Source organism: Lissotriton vulgaris, chromosome 1_1 (assembly GCF_964263255.1).
Source record: "Lissotriton vulgaris chromosome 1_1, aLisVul1.2, whole genome shotgun sequence".
Classification (NCBI taxonomy): domain Eukaryota; kingdom Metazoa; phylum Chordata; class Amphibia; order Caudata; family Salamandridae; genus Lissotriton; species Lissotriton vulgaris.
This window is the reverse complement of record NC_141685.1, coordinates 1421087653-1421114149: the sequence shown is the minus strand read 5'-3', so window position 1 is coordinate 1421114149 and position 26497 is coordinate 1421087653. Positions and strand designations below refer to the sequence as shown.

Below are 26497 nucleotides of genomic sequence, written 5' to 3'. Positions count from 1 at the left end.
TTGTATCCTGAGAGTAACAGAGCCCAGCTATCTCCGAGACGCTGACAGTTCACATCTCTAGTGTAACCCAGATTTCTAGCAATGCCCAGGTTCTGCTGTGTGGACACAGGTGACACTAGCAACACTCACCTGCGACTCCGCCGAGCCATCCTTCAGTGCAGTTGCACGGCAGCCTGCTGTATGGCGTGGGGGTCCCCAGTCCTAGAGGGGACACTCCCGACTCTACTCAGGAGTCCACTGCGCTCCGCTCTTTTTTCATTTCTATCACGCGCCAACTTTTCAAGTAGCGCGTGCAGCCCCGTGTCGTAGGCAGCTTTATTTTAGGGGGTACCCGCACCCCTGTATCACAGGATGGCGTAAGTCATGGGGTAATACAGTCGTTGTCAGAGGGTGCCGCATGTTTTAAGGGGTGCGAGGAGTCTTTAATATTACTCTTTTATTCTGAGTTCCAAGACTTTATATAGTCTTGTTATAGTAAACATTGAGAGAAGAGACACACGTAATCACCCACATTTCCAAGTACTTCTTATGTTTCGTATGGCCCCGGAAGTCCGCCGCGGTCGCCCCGGAAGTCAGGCACGGTCGCCTGTGACGGGGGCGGGGCCACGTCCAGACCGGAAGAGGAGGCAGGCGGAGTCGATGCGTCTCGCGGCCCGGGGCTCCTGTGAGCGGTGTGGAGACCCGGGGCCGCGCTAGCAGGAGGTTGGGCGCCGCGTGCTGAGAGAAGAGTCCCCGACATTGCCCAGGTAAGTTTCAAAAGGCTGGGGGGGCTTGGTGCACTTGTGTGCGTGTGTGCGTGTATGCTCGTGTGTGTATGCGACGGTGACGGCGGGGGAGGGGGAGGGGGGCCTCGGTGCACTTGTGTGTGTGTGTGTGCGCGCGCGCGTGTGTGTATGTGTCAGGGGGGTGTCTCTGTATGTATGTATGTATGTATGTGCGTGCATGGGCGCTTGCGTGTGTGTATGCGCATGCGTGTGTGGTGCTTGTGCTTCCCAGGAGACAGCGCCTGGCCACAGCGCGCGTTCCCGTTTCAAATCCACTCCAAGGATGCGCGCGGCCGAAACTGTCTCCTGGGAAGCACAATCGCTAACAAAAGATCTCTAGCGGAGACACAGCGCTGCCGCGCTGTGTTCGCTACGAGACCTAAAAAGGGATGAGAGAAGGGGCAAAGGAAGTACAGGAGATGATAAAACAAGAATGTGAGAATGGGGCTAAAGAAGGGATAGATGGAAAGCAGGAAGAAACATTGAACATGAATATAAAGAAGGACAGAGCTCAAAAGAGAACTGAGAGAAGAATGGGTGGAACAAAGGACAAATGGAAAAACATAATGAAAGGAGAATAAAAAGGGAGGAAATACATTGAAAGCAGGAAAGAAAGATGGAAAAAATGAAAGAATAAATCATAGAAGGAAAGAAAGAAGTCAATGCTGGTAAATGTGTAGTTTTCGGCCACATTCCTTTTAAAGCTGTAAAATGCTTACTTCTGAAGATGTTTCCTCTGGGCAACAATGCCTACTATCTCCTCAATAGAAAGGATCTTGTTCGCTAACTTTACTAGGACTTTTCATTCCATGTGGCTCAAAGTGGTGGTATTTTACTTTTCTGGCTGCTTGCTAGCACATACCGAACTGTCGGCCAGTCCTACTGTGAATACAGCTACTGAGAAGCAGCGTTGCTCTTGATATTTTAAGTTACATCAACATTATTTTTTTGTCAAAGTCTTGCCTCTTAAGAAATTAGAGTCTCAGTCACTGCCACAATTAGCTACACACTTTCCAAGAACGGTATAGTGGAAAATTGGCTGCCATGGTATCTTGGCAACACAGGCTATCCCCAACCTCTACCTTATGGTTATTAGCAAGTGCAACTCACAGAGATTATACATTTTGAGAAATACATTATCTTTGGTGGGAATACATGGATGTGCCATTATTTTTGTATCTTGCACTACAAATGTATGATGTACTTTATGTTTAACCAGAAAACAAGCTAGAGTCTTTAGGATGGTGAGATGACTCGCCACTGATATTTGCTGCGATCAGCAGGTCACAAGTTTGAATCTTCTCAAGGTCAGCTCAGCGTTGCAGCCTTCCAAGTCGCTAAACTGAGTAGTATTAAATTGGGTAACAGTAATATCTATATTTACAGCACTTAGTACCTACAAACTGTGGTACGTAGAGATGAATAAACACAAACTATTGTCGTTATCTAATCAATTTCTTTTTCATTTGCTGTTAAAGGCATCCACAATTTCTAAATATTGATTTTTTTTCTCATAGTCTTATGTCATGATTCCGTGAGTAATTCCAGTGTTTGCGCAAGACAGCATGGTATATTGATAGAACTCTCTTTCTTTGCAGAGTCAGAGCCAGGCTTACAGAAAACAGCTGGCCTAAAACGTAGGGTCTAGATGGATTACGGGTTTGAAAAACTAAGAGTTCCAGAGGCTGAATCACAAATGAATTTATGAGTAAAGAAACAGTTCTACAGGGGTGTCTTTCATGTACACGTACACATAGTTTAAACACACAAAGTTGGCTAAAACAATACAACGATAAAGAAAGAAAAGACAAACGCATTTGCAAAGTATTCGCCCACCAGCCTTGGAACTTAACAGCACTTTTTTAGGCAGATGTGTACATTTTCAGGATAATTACAATCACTCACAGTGTGTAAGAGCCAATGACTGCTGTGGTGGGTGGAAACAAAATTAAAGAGACCAATGGATGCAGAGTGCTGACATGAGGTTTCTCCGTGTCTGTAGTTAGGCCTTGTATTGCTATAAAAACGAAGGAAAGGGTGTGGCCTAATGGCTAGAGCGGTTGACCTCGAAGCTGGGGAACCGTGTTCGAGTTTTGGCAGGGATGCTCAACTTCTGGGCAAGTCACTTAATCTCCGTGTGCCTAACAAAATTAATGTGTCCGTCTGCAACGCAACTGGTGCTCAAGTAAAGCACTCTGATACCTTCGGGTCCAGTTCAGGCTATATAAAACTTCCAAAAAACAAAAAAACTCAAATTCGCCAGGTATAGTTTACTGATCTTATTATAACATGAGCCCCCGCCACACACTGCTTATGACTTTGTGCATCACATCACTCATGACATGTTAAATGACATCACTTATGACATCACTGATATCTCAAATGACATAATTTGTGATTTCAGTGATGACACCATAGCCATGTACAGTTAAGAGTTACTGTGTGTACACAGCATGGAAATTGTGTTAGCCTTGGAGGCAAGCATGATTCGGCATGTTGACATTTATATGGTGCACAAGATGAAGGCTGATAATATCTAATGTAGATAGCAGATGTAGGGTTGAAAGTAGGTTACAACTTAATGCCAAAGGATATTCCCAAAAATCTGTGACAAAGGCAAAACCTTGTGTTCACAATAGATTATCCACAAGTGGATATCTGGGCACGTGCTCATCTTAAATCGTGGTAATACAATGCTATAGACAAATTCTATTTAGTAAGGATGTTTATAAGGTGTGGATGTTTATTCCCAGAACCTTGGTATAACTCTAAGGCGGTATGTCGCTGTGTCAATCTCAGGAATGTATGTTGTACATCTTACTAAACTATAGAGTGTAGTCAATAGGGCCTGGAAGAAAGTGTATTTATAGTTGCAAATTTATACCTGTCAACCTCTTGACTTACAATTGGAGGTCATGAGAAATATTTACAAGGTAATCCCATTACAGTGAATAGAAAAGTACCCACATTTGTAATGTGTTGAATTACTTCAAGGCCACAAACTCTATACAATGGTATTACAATGATTGTATGATGTCATCCATGATGTAATTTAGATGCCTTCCGTGATTACATCAATGAATTCATTCAAATTCTAAGGATGGTGTAATATGTGAGGTCATATGCAGTGCATGGTGGGGAGGAGGTGTAAGATATAATTAAATCAGTAAACTATAATTGGTGAATTTCAGTGTTTTCAATAAAGCAATAGTTTTAATATTATGCCAAAGTGTAACTACAGCATCAATTTAACCTTTGTTTTTATTCCAGTGAATTTTTAGTGCTTTTTTATGTACACTAAATCTTAGTATATTACCTAAATACAACATCACTTTAAACTCTGGAATTTTCACTGAATTTCTTAGTCTTTTTTAATGTGACCTAAGATAGTATTACCAGACCTAACTATAACGTCACTTAAACCTTCATTTTTCTCACTGAATTTCTATTTTTTTTAATGTAAAGTAAGATCCTATTACCATACTTAACTATAAAGTCACTTTATCCTTTTGTTATTCCAGTGAAATTCTTGTTCTTTTTTTTTACATATTTACCCAACTACCTCACCAAGCTTACCTTTTGACAATGTGCAGGAGGATGGACGCAGAGCACCAAAGCACACTAGTTATAGCTGGCTTAAAATTATTTGCTATTTTCATTGAGTAGCATATGTGTGCATTTATAGTGACAAAATGAAAGCTTTTGTCTGTACATAAAATTGCTAACTGTTCACTTCTATGTTTCTTAACCTTGCAACACAGCGCACATTAATTGATTTGTGTGCTTATTGCACCTTGTACGTGACAGTTGTACAATTTCTATGTGGTCTACAAAGCACTATACTCACTACACTACATGTGTAATTACTATACTTTTCTTATTTGATTAAAACACACACATAAGGCTAGAATGTATTAGTGGTTTTACTACATTAGTTGAATGCTTAGAATGTATTTCTTTACCTATCTACAAAGTTTGTATAAATGAATTCTAGGTGAACCATTGTTTTGAGTATGTCAGGAATTACAGGAACGCAGGACTGCACTCAAAAGAACAATGAAGTTATCATCCTTGCATTCCTAATTTAGTAAAGGCTGCATCTTTAAAATCAATAAACATCAGTACCAGAGGTTATGAGAGAATGGAAGTTGGAGGTTAGTTCATTAGGAAATGTTAGGCTTACAGAGAATCACTTCTTGGTTCTAGGACAGTACTTCTGGGCCGAAGAAGAAGGGCAATATAAAAGCTCCTCCTATATTATCTAAGGTGTCTGGCAACATCCCACATTGTTTCACACACTTTGCTACTGGTAAGTTCACCCCTGGCCTCGTCCCACCATTTTCTTTAACTCTCCTGTTTGCTTCATGTTAGAAGTTGGGTTTCTGGTTTGCAGAGTTATGCACTCTGTCCAAGCAGGAACCGCAGTCCTAGTCAGAGTAAGTCATATACACACCCTAAATTAACATGTGCTCAACCCCATGGGAGCTTGGCACAGAGCTGTCAGGGTTAACTTAAGAGGCAATATTTCAAGCATGTGTGCAACACTTAATACAGTAAAACAGTGAAAACATAACACAAAATAACCACACCTAGGTTGGAAAATAGAGCATAATGTTTTGAACAGAATAAGACCAAAATGACAAAAATCAAAAAAGTAGAACCAGAGTTATGAATTTTGAATGAATATCTTGAAATATAATGCTTAAAAGCTTGAAGAGCCATTTGGGGCTATCTGATTGCAATCAACTGGGACAAATCCAAAAGTTCAGGCTGACCACGATGAAGTGGGGTCGGCTACAGGGACCAGCCTTGGCCAGATGAACAGTACCATGGTTTAGGGTTATGTCAACATCAAGGACAAGATCCGAGGGAGGTGATGTGTCCGAATCGATCCTGGAGATGTAGGTGATGGGTCGGTTGCGACCCGCACAAATCAGAGATGTGCATTGCCGAACCTCTCTGATGCAGACGATGTGTTACTATCGAGTTGCACACCCAGCAATGTGATTCCTCGATCCTGGCAGCAGGCATAGAAGGAGATGCTCCAGTACCGAGCCTCGCATTGAGGGTGATGCATGGGTTTTTGCAGCACTTTAAACACGCTTTCATTCGCCCTGGACTGGATTGACACCACTTCGCAGGGCAAGACTCTCAGAGTCCATGTACTGTTGACAAGTAGAGTGAAGTCTTTGATGACCCTGAGATTTCCAACAGGAGGCAAGCAAACAAGCCCTTGGAACATCTCTGGGTTCAAGTCATGGAGAGATGCAGGTTCAGTCCTTTTCACTCCCAGACAGGAGGGCAGCAGGTCCAGAAGGATCCAGCAAGTCCAGAAGGGTCCAGCAAACTGACAGTCCTTTCAACAGCGCAGCATTCTTTCTTCCTGGCAGAGTATCCACAGGTCCATAAATGTATTGACTTGGTGGTGTCAGAGGTCCAGTACCTTTACCTAGTTGTGCCTTTGAAATGTATGAGACTTCAAAGAGAGGCCTTTGAAGTGCACAGAGTCCCTGCCCTGGCTTCAGACTCACTACAGGGTATGCAGCCCTTTATGTGGGGTCAGGACACAGCCCATTTAAGTATAAGTGAGGCAGTGCTCTGCTCCGCCCCTCCCTCCTTCAAGCCAGTTAATGGCCCATTAAGGTCCATCAAGTCACACCTAAGCTCCCATTGTGTGTGGCTGTCTAGAGGGAATTCACAAAGGCCTTACTGTAACCAACCCCAGGTATGCATTCAGAGACAGTCACCAAATGACTTAAGTAAGAAAATGCCAACTTTTTAAAAGTGGCACTTTCAGAATTACAATTTAAAATATAACTTCACTATAAATTCTGATTTTAAATTGTGATTCCAGAGACACCAAACATGGGAGTCCAGTTTCTTCCCAATTAGAAATTACACATATAAGAAGTAATAAGGTAATCCCAATGTTAGCCTATGGCTGAGATAGGTCTTCCTGTACTGGAACACGAATGAAAGAGTTTTTCACTACTAGGCCATGTAAAACGTAAAAGTACATGTTCTATTTTCTAGATACGCTGCACCCTGCTCTTGGGCAGTCCAGGGCCTACCTTAGGGGAAATGTATATGTCTTTAAAAGGAAGGTTTGGATCTGGCAAAAGTGTTAGCTTGCCAGGTCAACATGGCAAGCACCAAACTGCACACACAGGCTCAGTAATGGCAAGCTTGGGTCACATTTGAAGGTCTATTTGTGTGGGTGCCACAAACCATGCAGAAGGCCCTCTAGTAGCATTTGAATTACAGGCCCAGGGCACATGCAGTGCACTTTATTAGGGTCTTATAGGTAGACTAAATATGCCAATTGGGGACAAGCCAATGTTACCATGTTTAAAGCAGAGAGCACATGCACTTTAGCGCTGGCTATCAGTGGTAAAGTGCCCTGAGTACTAAAGCCGACCCCCCAAAAAATAGCTAAAAGGGGAGGAGGAAGGCAAAAAGCTTGGTGGTGACCCTGCAGAAAGTGACAGGTCCCACAGTTCCCCTCCTTGTTTCCTCTGAATTTATTCTAACTTTTTGTTCACTCTGAGTTTTTTGCAGAATTACTGCTTTACCTTTCTCTGTGGATTCGTTGAAGTTTGGCTACCTTCTCTCAACATCTTTAGTTTTCAGTCAAGTTTGGACACAGAGCATATCATTGTCTTTCCATACAGACAAAGGGGTAGGTTTATCACTAAATGCTAAATATTACTTCTAGGTATTTTTTTGATGAGCCTGTGCTAGTTCTCCTGTTTTGTGCTCTTTGTCAAATAGCACTGAGACTTGGCACATGAGTGAACAAAGAGTAGGGTACATAGAAGGAAAGATTCTAGACAAAACTACTATGTGAGTATGGGGCACACTCTAGTCAATGTGGTTTCCATGAAGATAAAGACAAGCTTCCTTTGGTTTATCCAAATTGGAGGAGAGGGCAGCAGGTAGAGTCCCTGAAATGTAAACATCCCATAGTGGCAAATATGATTGATGGTTTCATTGTGGGCCGGCTTAGGCCTACAGGGGCAAATGTTTAGGGTGTCCACTTAAGATAAATTTAAATATATAAGATATTTCAAAGGAAATCATCCTGAAACATCTGTCAGGGATCAGAACATTCTAGATCTAAAACAGAAAACTTAGAGGAAATAAAATATTTAAGGGTTGGGTGGATGGGGAACTGCTATGGTACTATCCATTCACATTACAACAATAACGCACAACATCAGTGTTAACACAATAACAAACATGCAATGCTGAGTACGGAGAAAGTCAAAAAGACAAACTGATCCCGGCACAAACACAACACTGCTCTTAACCTTATGTGCCCTTGTGAAGCCAGTGACAAGGCCTTCCAACTCGTAATATTCTATCATTCAGTGAAGGGTAAGAGGTCAAGTGAGCCATGGCATCCCTGTAGGTGGCAGCAGCCACTTGCATTCAAGCGCCACAGTCAGCGGCGGCTACTCCGCTAAGGCCGAGTAGCATCGCCCCTCTGCTTCAACTGCAAGCTCAATACAAAAAAAACATGATAATAACGCTCCGTTATTATCATTTTCTTTTTTGTACTGCGCGTGCAGTTGAAGCAGTGACTCGGGCTGAGCTCCCCACGTCACAGGGAGAAGTGGTAGCTGCCCCTTAAGTGCGCATGTTCTCCATCACAACGCTGCATTGCAATGTTGTGATTGGCTGGGAGCCAGGGTGCTTGCTTCCTGTGTGGTGGAAAGATTTTTTTTAATATCTCCATTTTTCTTAGAGCATGCCAGACTACAAATCAGCCAGATGCATGAGTACTAATGTAGGAAACTGGGTTACTGGTGAGGGGTTTGAAACTCTACTTGAGCAGCAACCACAAAGGGTGAAACACAAGCATACCCCATATAAACCTGTGCTTACCCCTTCGGGTAGGTTGGCACAAAAGCAGTCAGGCTTAACTTAGAGGCAATGTGTAAAATATTTATAAGTGCTCAAATAGAACAGTAATAAAGTGAAAACACAACACAAGAAAAATCCTGCATCAATTTAGTAGAAGAGAGTACATTTTAATGAAGTGTTGGAGACCAAATCAACAAACATCCAATTAGTAGAACCAGAGTGATGCGATTTTAAAGGTTTAGGTAAAAATAGTGCTTAAAAGCACAAAGTGCGAACTATGGTTATCTGGTTGCTCCGGACCGGGACAAAATCACAAGCTGAGGCGAACTGTGATGGAGCATGAACTGCATACAGGGACAAAGTTAGACCTAGTGGGTATTGTACATTTTTCTTTGGTGCGCAGTCTGCACTGTATTGCTTTGCAAGGCTACGCGCCATCCAGCGTTGGTTCCGAGTAGCTGTGAGGGCTGAGATGCGAGGTCTTGCATTGAGTTGTGTTGTGCTGCATCAGTTATGATGAGGGGCTGTGATGCAAGGTCCTGCGTGGAGATGCATCGTGCCGTATCAGCTCCAATGAGGCTGGGCAGCGAGACTTTGCAAGGCTATGCATCACTCAGCATCGGTTCCATTGAAATGTGCAGCCATGCAGCGAGTGTTTGCGTGGCTGCATGTTGCTTTGTGACGGATTTGGTGGGGACCACAGATGGGCTGGCAAGGCACCTTTATCCCCACTTCAAAGGGTCCAGGACTGGAGGGGCACCACTTGGGGGGTGGGTAGGACTCAGTAAGCAGCATTCAGGTGCAGGGGCAAGATGGTTGGAGCCTTTTCTGTCCCTGAGGCTCTGATCAGGAGGCCAGCCAGCTAGATCTTGGAGTCACCCTGGTGGTCCTGGGTTCAAGATGTAGCTCCAGTCCTTCTCACTCAGGCAGCAGAGCAGACCTCTTGCAGCAGAGCAGCACAGCAGCCTTCTTCTGAGACCTCCACAGGTTCAGAAGTGTACTGAGGAGTTGGGTCTGAGGGTCCAATATTTATACCTGGTGCAGCCTGGAAGTGAGCGCATCTTCTGGAGATTCCTCCTTCAGGGGTCTGGATTTCCTTCCTCCCTGCCCACAGCCTGTCATGGGGAAAAAAGACTAGTGCGAAACCCTTTGTGAGTGTGCTGAGGTGGAGTAATTGTTATGTGTCATGTGGTAGGTGACAGCCCCTCCCTCTCATCCTGAAGAGACGGGCCATTCTGACAACAACTATTCCCCCTTTGCCTTACTGTCTGGGAGTAATACACAAAGACCAACTGCCACCTACACCTAGTAACGTGACCCAGGATACAGGCACCAAATGGTTGGGACAAGAAAATTCCAATTTTCTGAAAGTGACATTTTCAGATTTGTGTAAAATCCAACTTTATCATTGGAGAGAGATTACTGTTCCAATTAGTAAGATACCAAACCAGGCATTCCTACCTGCTCCTAATTGAAAGTTATCACTTATTAAATGTAGCAAGGTAGCCCAATGTTATTCTATGGGAGAGAAAGGCCATGCCGTAGTGAAAAACGGATGTTAGACTTTTTTCACTACCGGCACATGAAAAGGTTAAAAGTATATGTACAACTTTTTAAATACACTACACCCTGCCTTATGAGCTGTTTAGGTGCTACCCTAATAGAGACGTATATGTATTATAAAGCAAGGTATATGCCTGGTAAATGGTTTATTTTGACAGGTTGAAACTGAACACAAAGGCTGCAATGGCAGGCCTGAGACATATTTAAAGGGCTACCTAAGATGGTGGCATAATCAGTGCTACAGGTCCACTAATGCCATTTAATATACAGGTCCTGAGTACAGGTAGTACCACTTTTCTAGGGTTTTACAGGTAACTTTCATGTGCCAATTGAGGCTAATCTAATTTAACCATGTTTAAGGGAGATAGCACTAACTGCTAAGGACTTTAGCACTGATTAGCAGGGGTGAAGTGCACAGAGTCCTAAAAGCCAACAAAACAGGTTCAGAAAACATAAAAGGTGAAGGAAAAAAGTTTGGGGAAGACCCCACAGAAAGGGCCAAATCCAACAACTAGGATAAGGAGATTAACCATCCGGGAGGCTTTCCCTCCTTCATAATGGTGGGTAGATGTACAGAATGTTTCAAATTACAGCAATGCCACGGTCTAGAGCTGCCATTAGCACGGCTTAAATTGGAGGTAGCACACCCAACCACTGAAGGCTTGACCTGAATGGCATGAGCTTTTTACATTGTTCCCAATGACTGAATATGCCATGATAATATGGGTTTTGGCTCAAGATAATGCTTACATGATTCTTCCTGAGGGGCACCCTGCCGGAAGATGAATAGCTAGTCCTCAGCACACTGAGGCAGCATGTTCTGCAAATGTCTGCTCTAAAGTTCTTAACTATGAATATTTTGTACCAAAAATCTCCAACCAGACACTTTAAACTGACACTGATCTTTTTTATTTAATCGGGAAACTGGATAGTTGGATCATTGATTTAGTCAAGCCTCTCTGTGATGTCATCTGAGATGAACCCGCAACTGAGATAGTTAAAAGACAAGATTGTAGTCTAGGAGGTTTTACCCTGGAACTCAATTGTGTCTGTGGAACTCGCTCCACCGTCTAATCATCAAATGCAGAGAAGCACACACCAATTCATGCATGAAACAGACCAACCCTGGAATTTCTATTAATAGCAAATTGACGTGCAAGTGTATAGAGAGGGAAAAGGGGAATTGGATCAGAAATTGACAAACACAATGGCTAGATGCAGGCAGTCTCAATTATACAACAAGAACTGGTTCTCTTCTGATACCTCTCAGACTTTTATAAGCATGGAAAATAAATACAAAACTTAATAGACCCAACCAGTAAACTCTTCTCTCCAAACTTTGAATTTGAAGAAACCGTTTTCAGAAATACCTTGTGGACCAAGCTGCTACATCTGCTAGTCTTTTCTGCATCTCTAAAATGCAAAACGTTGGTTTTGACTAGATCAAAGAAAACAAGAAAGAAGGAGCATGAACCCAAAATCTACTTCTACTGTCACCAGCAATTTCAGAAGAATTCTTAAAATGTTACCTCAACTTCTCAATTAAGAGCATCTACTACTATACCAAGACCAAGGTTTCTACTCTCCGTATCCACAAAGAAAAATATTGCGCAAGATCAGAAAAGCTTATAACATTCCTAGGTTAATTCACTGCTTTATGTTCAGGACATTTTATTGGAAATGTGCCATAAGCCATTTTTCCTCAATGATTTTAACATGGTTCCAATATTTAGTTTATAGTAAAGGACAAACATAAATTTAAAGGATATGAACTTTCAAATGCGATAAATCTTCACAAATAGTACTTCTAGGGCTCTTCAATTTTCTGAAATAAAGGATTTTGGCCGAACACTTCAAATCCCACTCTAATCAGAAGGGTCAATTTGGCAGGAATATGGACATGGACTGAACACGAAGAAGTTATTTGATGTCCTGGAGCTCGAGGGCGTGCACTTGTAGGTGCATTGTGTTGTAATGTCTTTTTTGCTCATGATTTACATTGTATCTGCATGCTGTATTTTCTTCTCCTTTACCCCTCATTCCCCTCTTTATGGGCTCTCCCTGCTCTCCCGCTCTGCTCTGGCTGTGCGTGCTGCACAACATTCTATGTGTCGGTTAGCAGTGACAGTTGCTTGGTTGCCTTCGTAGAGACCGTGGTGTGGAGCCGATAAGGCAACAAATACTAAGTTGAACTTACTGAGTCCTCAGTCTCACTTCAACCTTTGGCGATGGTCAACTGGTCAGGACAGTGTACTCAGCCTCCTCCCCGAGATCCAGTCTACCGCCATGTCCGGTATCTGTCTCCTCACGGCCACCTATCTTCAGTCCTTCAAGCTACTTGAGGAGCATCTGCATCCTACATCTGCGATCCTGTTGCTTCATATTCGCAGTGTCTTGGTGATTTGGTGAGGAGAAGTGGGGAAGCAAGCCTTCACAGTTTTGTGGTGTTTTAGGTGAGGAAGAACTGTATAGGTTCCCTGCTTGCCGTATGGTGAAGCGTGTGCACGTTCCTCCCTAGCCTTCCTCCCTAGTATTGCTTGGCCCACTGGATGGAGCACTTGACGCATTTTTCTGCTCCCGGAAGCCAGTCATACTGACGGGCACAGCTTCTATTAAGTCGAATTGAGGGGACAGTTGTGGTCCTGTCTCAACATCAATCTGTCACGGTGACTGGCACAGATGTTAGTATCTATGCTGTTCCTACATTCACGTTCTTCAAAAGTAACCTGAGATGGTGCAGTGTCCTGCATTTAGAGCCTGTTTCGCTGATAGGCTCAGCCTAAATCTTCAATGTGCATATCGTGACGTGATGCTACAGCCACTTTGCGGGTAGAGCTCATCCAAGGTGGCTTTTGTTGGGTCAAATGACTCCTTATTCTGTGTTCATTAAGCTGATGGGAACAGCTGGTACAATTTAAGTCGCAGCTAACTGTATATTTAATTTAAATCTGTACGTTTTGTTTAAGGGGGTAACGCAAACCTCAGCTTAAACCTTCCAACAGAATATTCTTATCTTTCTAGTCATTATGGCAACGTCTAACATGACTGAGCCTCCCCCTTTTCTCTATAAGGTCAGGGAACATACTATACTCTGGAAGGACTGGGAGAAACTATTTATCTCCTATCTCATCGCAATTGTAGGACAAAAGTTCTCTCCTTTAAGGGAACGACGTATCCTTTTACATAATATTGGTATTCAGGGCAGGAAAGTTTACGAGAATTTAATGGATTCTGAAAGTGAATCAGAGGCAAAAGCCTCTCAAGATGTTTAGACAGCAACTCTGCGAAAGTTAGAGAGCCTCTTTGGTCATAAGTGAATGTGGTGTTAGAGAGACATCATTTTTTTTGCAAAGCCCAAGGAAAAATGTAAAAAGTTACGTCATATATAGCAGTTTTGAGAGGCCTTGTGAGCTTATGTTACTTTGGTACTCTAGGTGAATCTCTTATTAGAGATCAGCTGGTTCGCTGCACAAACAACCCGAAAATTCAAGAGAAGTTGCTGACAGGGAAACACGATTTTAATGTTGCTGTTGAAATTGCTAAAAGTATTGAACATGCAGCCGATTGCATAAAAGAGATGAAACAAAGTAATGGTGGTGAAATTATGCATGTAGTGAAAAGTAAACCTGAACCTGATTCGGTTGAGTGGGAGGGCGGTGTAAGAGGCAGTTGAAGCAAAAAAAGGGGGAAACTTCAGGTAGAAAATATCCGGAGGATAAGAGAGGTGAAAGACTTAAATATTTTCGTTGTGGAAATTACAATCACCTGGCCAACAGCCCAAATGGTCCTGCTTGAGCCATTGTGTGCAAGAAATGTAACAGAAGGGGGCATTACACCAGATTTTTAAAAAATATAAGTATGTAAAGGAAAAATGTTCATGCAATAGATCGTGTTACTGACAGTGTTGACAATATGTATATCTTTCAAATCAACAAGGACATATCTGGCACAGTTAATGATTATCCTAAATGTAACATTTTACTGGATGGAATTGAATTCAATGTGTTCGTTGACTCATGGTCTCCCTATACTCTCATTGATTACGACACTTTTGAGGAAAAGTCCCAGGGAAGGAATTACACCTTGTTCCCCCCCATCCCCGATATAGACCAGGTCATTACAATAAGGATCCTATTACCCTGGAAGGCATATTATATATGCAAATTGTGTTTGAGGATCGATTAACGCAAAGGAAGATTTATTTGACAAAAAGGTGACCCTGCTTATTGGGGTGGGCTCACCAGAGAGATTTAGGAATTAGACTGGACCCCAATAAAGTTGAGCTAGTGTTTGCTGTGGACGAGGGCAACAGTGGTCTCAAGGCCATATGTGATGAGTTCCCAGAGGTGTTCAGTGAAGAACTTGGTCACTTGAAAAGTTTTCAACATAAAATTTAGCTGAAGATTAATGCCGTCCCTGTAATTCACAAGGTCCGTCCCATTCCCAACCTCATGCAAGAACTGTTGAGGAAGGAGCTAGACAAGTTAAGTTTCTCAAGGCATCATGGAGTCTATTGAGAGTTCCATGTGGCTTGCCTCGATTGTGATTGCTCATTAATGGGGTAGTACAGGGTTGCATCTCTGTGTGGACCTTAGAGACTTGAATGCAAATATTTGGGTGGACAGGTTTCCCCTCCCTAGCATTAATGAAATGATTAGCATGATTGGGAAGGCAGAGATATTTAGTGTAATCAACCAATCGTCTACTTACCACCAAATTAAATTACACCCTGATTCGAGATCGCTCACATCCTTTTTAACACCTTTTAGAGCATGCAGGTTTTGCCACATGCAATTTGGCCTGGCATCTGCGGCTGCTCTTTTTCAGCATGTGATCCAGAGCATTTTAGAGAAAATTGATAATGTCCTCTGTTTCGAGGACGACATTTTGATTCATGGAATGTCTGAGCAACATCATGTCACTACTTTAAGGGAAGTATTAAAAGCACTAAAAGAGGCTGGTTTCACAGTGAGCAAGGATAAATACAGAATTGGGGTTGATTCAGTGGACTACATAGGTCATACAATTTCTAAGCAAGGAGTAAAACTCAAAATGGATCTTGTTAAAGCCGTGAGATAAGCTCCCGCTCCAGGAAATAAAGATGAGTTAAGGTTCTTTTTGGTATTGGCAGAACACATGACAAAGTGTGTCAGGAATTTTGCAGATGTAACGGCCTCATTGAGGAATTTGTGAAAGAAAGGTGTCCCTTTTCTGTGGTGGAGGGTTGTCAGGAATCATGTGTGGCTATTAAGGAAGCTATTGCGAATGCTCCTTCCTTAGGCTGTTTTGATACCCAGCGTAAAAGGATTTTGACCACAGATGCAAGTGGGATTGGAATTGGGGCAGCATTGACGCAAATGTGTGATGGGAAGGAAATGGTTATGGCTTTTGCGTCCAGGGCTTTGAGGGAAGCTGAACGTAATTGCTCTACAGTGGAAAGGGAAGCTGTGGCCTAACCTTGGGCTATTGGTCATTTAAAAATGTTCCTGTTAGGTCTTCCTTTTACGGTGTGCATAGACCACAAGCCCTTGGTGTTCATGTTTTTATTCAAAGGAAGAGTCACCATGACCCCCAGGGTTGCTAAGTGGCTACTGGGTCTAGAAGGGTTTAATGTCACCATGGAATATGCACCTGGTAGCAGGAATTGTGTGGCAGATTATCTCTCAATGCTACCTTGCAAGGAAAGTTATGGTACTGCTAATTGTGGGGAGGGTGAGATCGTTGCACCAGTAGAAGTTCCAGGAATTTCCAACGAGGATTGGGAGTTGGGAATGGAAAAAGACGAGATCTTGAACCAAGTCAAGGAAAAAATCATTCAGGTTTGGCCCATCAAACCTGGTAATTTAAGTGATGGTCTCAAAGACTATTGGGTTGTGCGACATGAATTAAGCATTATTAATAACAGGGCCATGAGAGGAGACAGATTGGTTCCTTCTGAGAGGTTGTGGGAAAGAATTGCAGAGATCACTCATGAGGGACATTTGGGCAGAAGCATTACAAAGACCAAAGTCAGAGCTACCTATTAGTTCCCCTGAATGGATTCTGTTGTGGAGGATAAGGTGAAAGATTTCTTTCTCTTTCTCTTGTTGTTGTCCCTTCCTAACCATGGGATAAGTTCGGTCCAGATATAAGTGGGCCCCTCAAGGTATCCATGTGGGAGGGGAAGTTTATGCTAGATTTGGTGGATTATCATTCCCATTGGATAATGACGAAGGTTGTGAGTTGTGTCAATACGAGGACCCTCATTGGTTTTCTCAAAGAAGTATTCATGACGGAAGGGATTCCAGGCACTCTTATCACCAACAATGGTTGCAGGTCACATCTGTTGAGATGTGTGAGTTCCTGAAGAATTGATCCATATGTCATTTCAAGACAGCATTGTACTGCACCAGGGCAAATAGGCTAGCTGCAAGAGTTAATCAAATGATAATGGAATGCTTGCAGTCATCCCTTGCGTCTGGTAACCCTGCAGACTGGGCTCCTCAATGCATGCTGTGGTCTCATCATAGGACACCTAATTTGGTTACCAATATCTCTCCATTCTTGGCATTAAAAGGGAGACTACCAGGAACAAAGTTATCACCTAACTGGTTGGGTGAAGGGGAGCCCAAGTGAGTGAGAAGGGAAGAGATGATTCAGCTTAGAGAACTCCAGCAAGATAGCTACAAAAGGAGATATGATGCCAGACATGGTACTATAGAGGGCAGATGGAAAGAGGGAGACGCTGTTCTTGTCAAATTACCGGTACCACATCAGGGAGGAGGGAGCAAGTTTTCCAAGCTCATGAGAGTGGTCGAAGTGGGTAAGATTGTGGTTACCCTAGAAAATGGAGGAACATGGAGCATGGATAGGTTGTCTGTGTGCCACCCCTCTCTGGTTAAGGATAAACACGAGGAGTTTCCAGAGGGTGACTTTAGGACAAGATATGATTGTAAGAGTAAGAGACCACACAGAGCTCTAGGGTGTCACAGAGATTTTATTATACTTTAATCAGCAAGTTTCTGTTTGTAGGAATACCCCTCGTTAAAATTCTCATGTGTTCTCTCATAGTCTGCGCACACATTTGTTCTACTAGTCGTAGTACACCAGTGGATTATAGGGTCATGGTATGGTGCTTAGTTAGTCAAATTGTATTGCATGTACCACAGCAATGACTTTGCTAATTCTAGCTATCCAGTAATCTCTGCATGATCATCTTTTTTTGATAGGAGGGAGATAAGTTGTAATGTCCTTTTTTCTTACGATTTACATTGTATCTGTCCGATGTCTTTTCTTTTCCCCCTATTCCCCTCTCTATGTACTGTCCCTGCTCTCCCGCTCCGCTCTGGCCACACGTGCTGACACACATTCTATGTGTCAGTTAGCAATGACAGTTATGAGGCTGCCTTCGTAGCAACTGTGGCGTGGAGGCTGATGTGGCTATAAATATGTTGAACTTACTGAGTCGTGAGTCTCACTTCAACACATAGCCTTTTGCTTACTTCCCAGGTGACTGATGTCAGAAATTTCTGAGTCAATGACAAATAAGTCGGGGAGCAAATTAAGACATCTCTTGCTCCTTTATAGATGGTGATTCGCCAAAAACTGAGGTCATATTATTTGCCTGCACTGGACCCAATCGTTAAGGCAGATGCCATCAAATCTATCTATCTCCTTCAACACACCCAACAAGCTTTCCCAGTGATCAAGCATATTCACATCCTTGACAAATAGTTTGTTCTAGTTTCAATGTCCAACTCCGAATTAAACTACAATTAACTGTCCAAAATCTGAATTCTTTAATGACACAGATAAAGGTATGATCATTTTAAGGGCTTGTTGACTTGTCTTTTGAGGCTGCATTTTTGAAGTTGTCCGAGGCATTTAACTACAATTGCAAAGAGATACACAGATACAGCTCATTCACACTTCTACCAGATTAGTGGATTGTATGCCTGCTTTTCTGTGAAATTAATATAAAATTCTAATTTAGACTAGGGTAGAAGTAATCCTGTTGCTTTGCTTCCATTTTGCTTGAACACTATATATGTGCCCATTTAAGAGGAAGCCTTTAGAGGTATTAGGAAGCCTTCTTGTTTTCTTATAGTTTTTATCTTTGACACTTGATATTTTTAGATTTTTACCTATAGGAGAGAAACAGGTTTCTGACAGCAGACCCATGTTGTGTGCTTTTCAATTAGTGGTCAAGTCCGTACCAGTAATCCCAGAAACAGATGAGGACACTGCTTTTTTAAGTTTAGAATGCTTTATTGAAGTAATAATCAAAGTAAAACATTAATAAATGGTCTAAAAACAAGAAGGATGAAAGGTAAAGACAAAATATATGTGACAATGAAATTTAAAAAAAAACCTCCTCAAAAGGTAAAGCCTGTACAAAGAGTAAATGTATTTTAGCTTTTCAGGTTAAGAAAAGAAAGAGGGAAATAAGAAAAAGAAGAAAGGGGGAGAATGGAGGGGAAGAAGAATACAGCAGATGATTAGAATAAAGAAGAATGAAAAGAAAGAAATAGCATTATAAATTATAACAAGATACAGGTTGGTTTCAGGATACTGCTTTAACCATAGGAACTAGATGCAGCATCACTGACTCATGTGCACCTATGTGATTTTTCCACAAACACGGTTATCAAGCAGAGGTTTTTCTGCTCTCAGTGGTTCAGACTTGCTCAGTGTTTGTTACCAAACACCCTCTGCTCATTATAATGCAGAAGCATGTTCATGGCTGATGTCTCACGCTGGAGCCCTCTGCGCGCAGAGCTTTATCTAGAGGCATCTTTTTGTAGCTGGATTTCAATCAGCATTTATCTGTCTACATTTTGGCACAGCACACTTCAAGACCCTTTTTAATTAAAAAGTTATTACGATTGACTAGGACACAGTACGCAACACCTCCTGAAACAGTTACACACAAACAAAGATTTTATTGTGATTCATTTGCAATGAAGGAGTGCAGCTGCCCCCAGACATTCACTCGCTGCACAAGTTGTAATCATGTTTCCACTCTAGAAACGAATTCTGTTTACAGTTCATTTTCAGATTACATGCTGATTTGATAGCCTTGTAATAGGGCATTTTGCTTCCTATAACCAGGACTAACATGACCTCTTCCTACTGTGCATTCAACAAAACCAAAGTGCCAGGACTTCATACCCTTGCCTGAGTACCTGTAGATCAAACTTCAGTCTGGGCCCCTGAGGGGAGTATGTCTTTCTGCATTTGACAAATCTTGAACAGGTGGTAAGCGTTTCTGTAGTACAGATAATTCCTTAACCTAGTCTGATTGAAGCATTGTCAGATTGCCACATGTCATTTCCTTTCTTCATTTGTTCATTGAATATTACTAGTAAGAAAAAAAGAGTGGTGCACTGCTTGCTTATATACAGTTTTAGTGAATCTTAGGAAGGATGGGTGCACTCGTGGGTGGCGTTTCCGTCAAACGCCCATGAACCATTGAAACATGTGGTGTACGCATAGGTATGCTGGTACATCCCCAGATGAGGCACTCCGTGGGTGATCAATCAAATGATTCCAATGTTCTTGTCAGAATACTGTTTATTATTCAGTAGTTTTCATGTGAAATTTCTCAATGATATTGACATCATATCAATGAAGTATATAAAAGTTCAATTAGTAGAGGATAAGTACGAACTCCAATGCATTTCGGGCGGAACGCCCTTTATCAAGGAGAGCTGAAAGGAAAAGACGAGCCGGTATCAGGATGTGAAATGAGTAAACACGAGGAAAACTAAAAATTAAGTGCCGATCAATCGATGTGCAGGGTTGGGTGCCTATACAGTGAATGAGCGAGTGTGGGGGGTGTTTCGAATCGTGATCATGAAAGGTGGGGAGAAATGAAGGAATCTCGGGCATGTGAATGGGTGTGATGGGGATTTAAGTCGCGTGAGGGAAAGGTGAACGAGTAGGGAGGATTTTTTAACGCGGGGTAAACAGATAGGGCGGTTCTGACTCTATCGCGGGTCCGCCGCTGGGTTCAAGATTCTCAACACCTTAGACATTAGACAAGAATCGCATATGAAATAATATGGGTGTCTACCACATGGACAGTAGGAATATATGATTAATTAAAGTCTTCTAACATTCCTTTACCTCTGTTATGTCCTTTTTAACATTGATGTGAGAATGCATCAGAAACTGAGTATAAAATAACCAAAAAAGTATAGCACACATCACTGGGGCAAGATCACATATGTGGGATAGAAACAGTAGGACTCAATGCGGCCTGATGAACTACAATACCCATGAACCTAAGTGCAGTCGCACCTACCAGGTAGCTCTGGTCACTCTGACGAGGAGACGCACACCCTCCTTGCAAGCACCCCTATGTTATGTAGAAACCAGTATGTCCCAGTGAACCTCAATTCCCATAAACCCTAATGCAGTTCCACATTATGAGGTTAGACATGCCTTACCCACATAGGATTACCCCATTAATCCAGTACCGGCTCCTCCGCTATGGTGGAGGAGTGTCGCCCCACTGCTTTTGCACAGAGCAAAGCAAAGGAAATATAAACTGATAATAACTATATTAACTTAAAGTTATTATCATTTTATATTTCCTTTGTGGATGGGCGGGGCTGCTCTGCTCTTGGAGTAGGGCAGGGGAGGAGTGGTTTTCCCACTCCTAAGTGTGCATTGACTGTTTGGTTGGCCCTCTCTGACCGCCCAAACCAGTCATGGCCACTTTTCCTATTCTCCATGCAGGCTGCAGTACAGCCTGCATGAAGAACATGCTCAGGCCCCCATTCCTTGGTTGGGCGTCTAACCAGGGTGCTCAAAACCAATCGCAACGCTGCATTGCAGCGCTGTGATTGGTCAGGGCTGCTTGGATGTCCTTCTCGGCTTCTTGTCCCACGAGGAGAGCAGGAGCAGAGAGAGACGCAGCACAGGACTGGTGGCAAAGTAAGTTAATAAAATATTTTTTTTCTCCACTGCTCGCCCCCGCGCGCACCCCCCCACGCCTGCCACGTTCCCTTATAAACTAAGCTGTACAATTGCTGATATTTTCATTTAGAATAAGCCACAGCCTTCTATGTTAAGAATAATGTTATGAATATAGAATCAATGTATAGGTGCTCTTGGACATGCACTGAGGTAACTTTGATGCATGTATTTATGATCCAAATGGCCAATGAGGCTTTGATACTAAGAATAAATAAGAAATAATTAGAGCCATTGGGCAATCCTAGATGTATCATTTAGAAGGAATGGACCACCCCCTCCCGAGCCCTCATATAAACATCACGCACAGTGATCACTATGAACAACAAATAAGGTTATGGTAAAAGGAGATTATTGTCTGCCTAGGGATGCAAGGCATACACAATGTTTGTTTAGGTACCTAAACAAACATTGTGTATGCATTGCATCCCTAGGCAGACAATAATCTCCTTGAAGGTGGTTCCTTTTGTTTCATTAAACTTTGTTTGGAAGATGTATCCACCACAGTACTTTTAGGAGCACTACCTCTTTACTCCCTAACCTTTGTTTTTGAGTTTTGGTAAAAGGAGGCCATGTATTCACTATCCAGTAATCAATGCTGATTATACTGTCAGCCTTTTAGTGTGTGACTACAGGGAAGAACCACCTCCATATGGTTATCACACCCCACTAACCCATATTATGGTTAAGTTAGTGCACTGAATGTGATACAAGAATCACCCGTATCGTTGGAACAGGGAGGCCGCATCACCATTTTCAGAAAACGCAATCAAAGCCATGGCTCCTTTCGCCCTACAGTTGAACTATCCGCAATTGAAATCCAACAGGGATACCATCTTGGATATAGAATACCCCATATCATCAATAAATCGTACTGCACGAAAAGACGGTGGTTCCAACGTGCGGGTCTTAAAGTGCAAATCATTCCCAAAGGCCAACATACATAAGGCTGCGGAAATTAAAATCAAAAGGTGGAATATTGCAATTGATGAAGAAAATGTCCATAAGATTTAAACAAGATCTTAATTATACATTTGTCCTAATGAAGGTGAAAAACTGACAAACCCTGAAACGCCGCATCGACTGTTTTTACTTATATTTTAGCGTACTTTATGTCATTGATATAATGACATATTTTTAATTCATGATGTGTATTAGATTGTAACCCGATGGGAGGAACTGAATAAAAAGCTCTTTTTTAATGAAATTTGATCCCTTAGTATCAGTAATTTGTGACACTAGTAATGACTGTGATATTCTATATTTTGTGAAACATTGAATGATAATTAATTTTATCTTGCTAGCTCTCTCCATTAATATCAGCAGTTCTTGTGATTACAACACAATAGGGTCGGCCTTTCTGTTTTGAATCTAACACATGCATGAACACCATCAGGATGTATAACGTTTGCTGTGTGGAATGTTCACAACCTAGCATATTTGGCACATCATCTGTTAGTACTTTGATTACTAAATGTGTTTGCAGGGGGTTGTTGCCTTTATATACATCACTGTTGAATCTTTTAGTTTGATAGTTAATAAGGTTTTTACTTTAACTTCCTCTTTGAAATGACAACTTTAGCACCTACCAATTCTTCTAAAGGCACGCTGCCCAAACAAATTAAAAATTCATTTGTCATGCCTCGCCGAATTTCTTTCATTAATCACCAGCCATATTATGATGTTTCAATCATCATCCATAACCAATCTAAACCCATTGGAGAATTTCGCTGGAACATTTCTGAAGGCTAAATATTATAAATTTAAATAAAACTACTATGTTAACGCTATGAGCATCTGGTGAAGTGAACCACTACTTGGCTCAAGGCAGAAAAATCTGTGCACTTGCAGGGTCTACTGAAAAGCTAATTTCATGAGTGTATGAAACCTGTAAACCTGGCTTTTGATAACTGTAAAAAGCTTTTGCAAAACTCTGCCAAGTTCATTGTTAAGGAGATAAAAACATCTTGGAAAATGTAGGTACAACATCCAAACCCAACCTCCAAACCTACATTTTTACCTGGAAGAATTCCTCTCTAAAACATGTTTGGGCACATAAAAAGTCTCCAAACAAAGTTTTTTTTCCCCAGAAACCCTCTTTTAGAGGCAAGGTTTCGGCAAACTGTAGTTTTGTCACCTTTGTGGGTGAAATTGTAAATTCCCACAATTCTAGTTTATATGTGAAGTTACAGCAGATTTTCCACAGCTGTTGGGCAGATTAACAAGCCACTTGCGTCATTTTCACGCAGCCGTTGCGTCACTTTTTGTGACATTGTGGTGGCGTAAAAATGCGGGCCATTTACAACGTGACGCATCTAGGGAGATTAGTCACGTTGTAAAGTCTGACGTCAGGAATAATTTATGCAGGGTGGGCATTCCCACGCAAAAAAGCCTCATAGAAGTGACGCAGTGAAATCTACAAGATTTCACTGCGCCACTGCTAGGACATCACTGCCTCAAAACCTTACGCCTGCTTGGAGCGGACATAAGGAGTGACGCAGAACAAAGAGGGTAGGCCTCCTCATGCATTGCTGGAGTTGCACAGCGCTAGCGACACGACTCCAGCAACACGTGACGTTTGTGCCAACAGATGCGTCAGAATTTCTGATGAATCTGTCAATCCTTGCGCCATGGTCCACCGTATTGTAAATTCAGCGCATCCAGCGTGACGCAGGGAAAGTGACGCATCTCTACAGATGCGCCACTTTCTTGTAAATCTGCCCCAGTAACTTTAAGATTAGGCAGAGGAAAGAGACATTACTGGGGAAAGGCAAACTGCAATTAGCACGGACACAGGCGGATTCCCACTCGAAAACACAATTAAAGCTACTCCTGTTAAGGCAAGGATTGAGTATCTTTGCAGGGTGGAAAAGTAAAACTCCCCCTGTACATTGATTACAGGGGAGGCGGGTTACCCAAAGGGAAATTGTCCTCGTAGAGCAAAAAATATTAAATGTGCAAAAGAACATTTTAACTTGGTTTACTCCTGGAGATTTTGGTCAATTGGGGAAGTAGCAGTACTTCTGGAAATCTAAGCATATTACAGATTTTCAGAGATACGCTTGTGTTCTTTATGAATCTCCACTAGGTTGGAATTCTACTCCAAATAATGAAGGAAGCCTATGCTAGTAGATTTTCAACTTTTACAAGATGGGTTTTGCGAAGTGGGTCATAGGAGTGTACACATTAATTAACTTAGGTGTAATTTAGAAATGTTTCATGGATACTTGTTGAACCCAACAAAAAAATGGAACTTTAAAAGTCATTGCAGATTTGTGGATCACAATTTGTGTGTCATAAACGTATGTATGTTTTTCTACTGAGAGCGCGCAATGCAAAGGTAAGGCATTGGAACAAAAGGAAGATGGTAGGCATGATCTTTGGAAAGGAAGGTTTTGTGCCCTACTTCAAGGTAGAATAAGTAGTCAATTGCTTTACTAAGTTAAAAAGGGAGGCAGGGATTCATTCATAGACTGACCTTCCCACTGGGCCCTATTCACAGAGGTAAATTTGGTCATAACCACATTTTTATAATTGAGTATGCTTTAATTATGCCTGCCTATAAGTCACAAAAGCATTCTGAGAAGTTGAAAACTCATTTACATGTTCAGAGATCCCCACCATGAGTGCAGAATTCTCCGCACATGTAAAACTCCCTCAATGGGTAGGAAAGTGAGCCCTCCAATGTGTAGTTAGCCTTGGATGCCTGTGAACACCCACAAATATGGACATGTGCAAGCATTCACAAACAACTCTGCTTCCCTTTCTCACCCTGGAAAGGGTTGGATTTTTACTCCAGCCAAGCAACTGACATAAATACTTTACTGAGGTAAAAAGGGGAATGCATCATATTCCCTGATTTGGTAGGGGTGTAAGAAAGGGTTTGTTCGTCCACAGGAAAAATATTTTTCCCACATAAAAAAAAGATTGTGCGTTAACAAAGGGGATCCTATTGCCCCAGTCTGAAATTCTCTGCCTTAGAGAACTACATGCAGCAGGAATAGTATTCTGCTGGATATGTCACATAACCCTGCCAGACATATGCATGGAAACGTGCACCTGGCTCAGATTTCCATTAATATTCCTGGGAATGATTGTAAATTCCAGAAAGTAGTAAATTTGCACTTGCACCTAGGTGTAAAATTGCAAGTGCAGATTTACAACTTTCTTTGTGACACAGACCCCATGTAGTTTTTCCCCTGAAAATTCTAATGTCTGAGGTACATAATGCAATCAAATATTCAGAAACCAGCCTTCAAGAGTACAGGAGCAAGCACCAGAGAGCTATCTTTTATAGTGACAGTTAAGTGATCACACATCATGTGTAAACAAGCATTGGCAAAGCCAATAGGTCTCGCCTATGCAAGAGCTATTCGCTTTGCCAACATGTTTTATCAATGTTGTACACCCGAGTGGCTGCTGTTCAGAATGGCTAAAAGTTACTGGGGTAAAGGTGAGTGGTGTGGAGTGGAGCATCATAAAGTGGAGTGTTATGGAGTGGCGTAGAGTGGGTGTATAATATAGTTGATTTGCTTGGAGAGGAGGGAGGTGGGGTGTCATGGAGTAGCGTACAGTGTTGTGGAGGCAGTAGAGTGTCATAGAGTGGAAGGGCCGTAGAGTTGAGTGACATAGAGTGAAGTACAGTGTCAGAGTTGAATGGAGTGGCATAGAGTGTCGTGGAGTGACGTAGAGGATGTTGCATAGAGTGGAGTAGAGTGTTGCCGAGTAGAGTGGCGTAGAGCGGAGTAGATTGTCAGAGTGGAGTGGCATTGAGTAGAATGGTGTAGACTTGAGTGGCGTTGAGTGCAGGGTCAATGATTGGAGTGGCATAGAGTGTTAGAGTGGAGTAGTGTGTCATAGAATGGGGTGGTGTAAAGTGGCATGGAATAGCATTGAGTTAGTTGCATAAAGTATTGTAGAATGGCTTACACAGGAGAAGAGTGCTGTAGGGTGGAGTGGAGTGTCAGTGGAGCAGAGCTTAATGGAGTAGAGCATCATTGAGTGGAGTAAGGTGGAGTGGAGTGTCATAGAGTGGAGTGTCGTAAAGTGGAGTAGAGTGCCTTAGAGTGAAGTGGTGTAAAGTACAGTGGTGCAGAGCAGATTGGCTTAGAGTGAAGTGGCATAGAGTGCATTGGTTTTGTGTAAAGTGGTGAAGAGAGCATTGGCACAGAGTAGAGCAGTGCAGAGTAGATTGTAGTGGTGTAGAGTGGCATGGCACAAAGAAGAGTGGCACAGAGTGAAGTAGAGTGGCGTAGAGTGCTGCAGGACAGAGTGGACTACTGCAAGGTAGAGTGCAGAGGTGTAGAGTGCCGTTGAGTAGAGTGGTGTAGAATACACTGGTGTAG

At 42.3% G+C, this 26497-nt stretch overlaps 1 protein-coding gene across 1 annotated transcript in view; it reads right to left on the bottom strand.

Moving 5' to 3' along the window:
- SLC2A13 (solute carrier family 2 member 13) overlaps positions 1-26497 on the bottom strand; it is a 1518966-nt gene that overhangs the window by 174525 nt on the left and 1317944 nt on the right. The gene's annotated exons all lie outside the window — the stretch shown is intronic.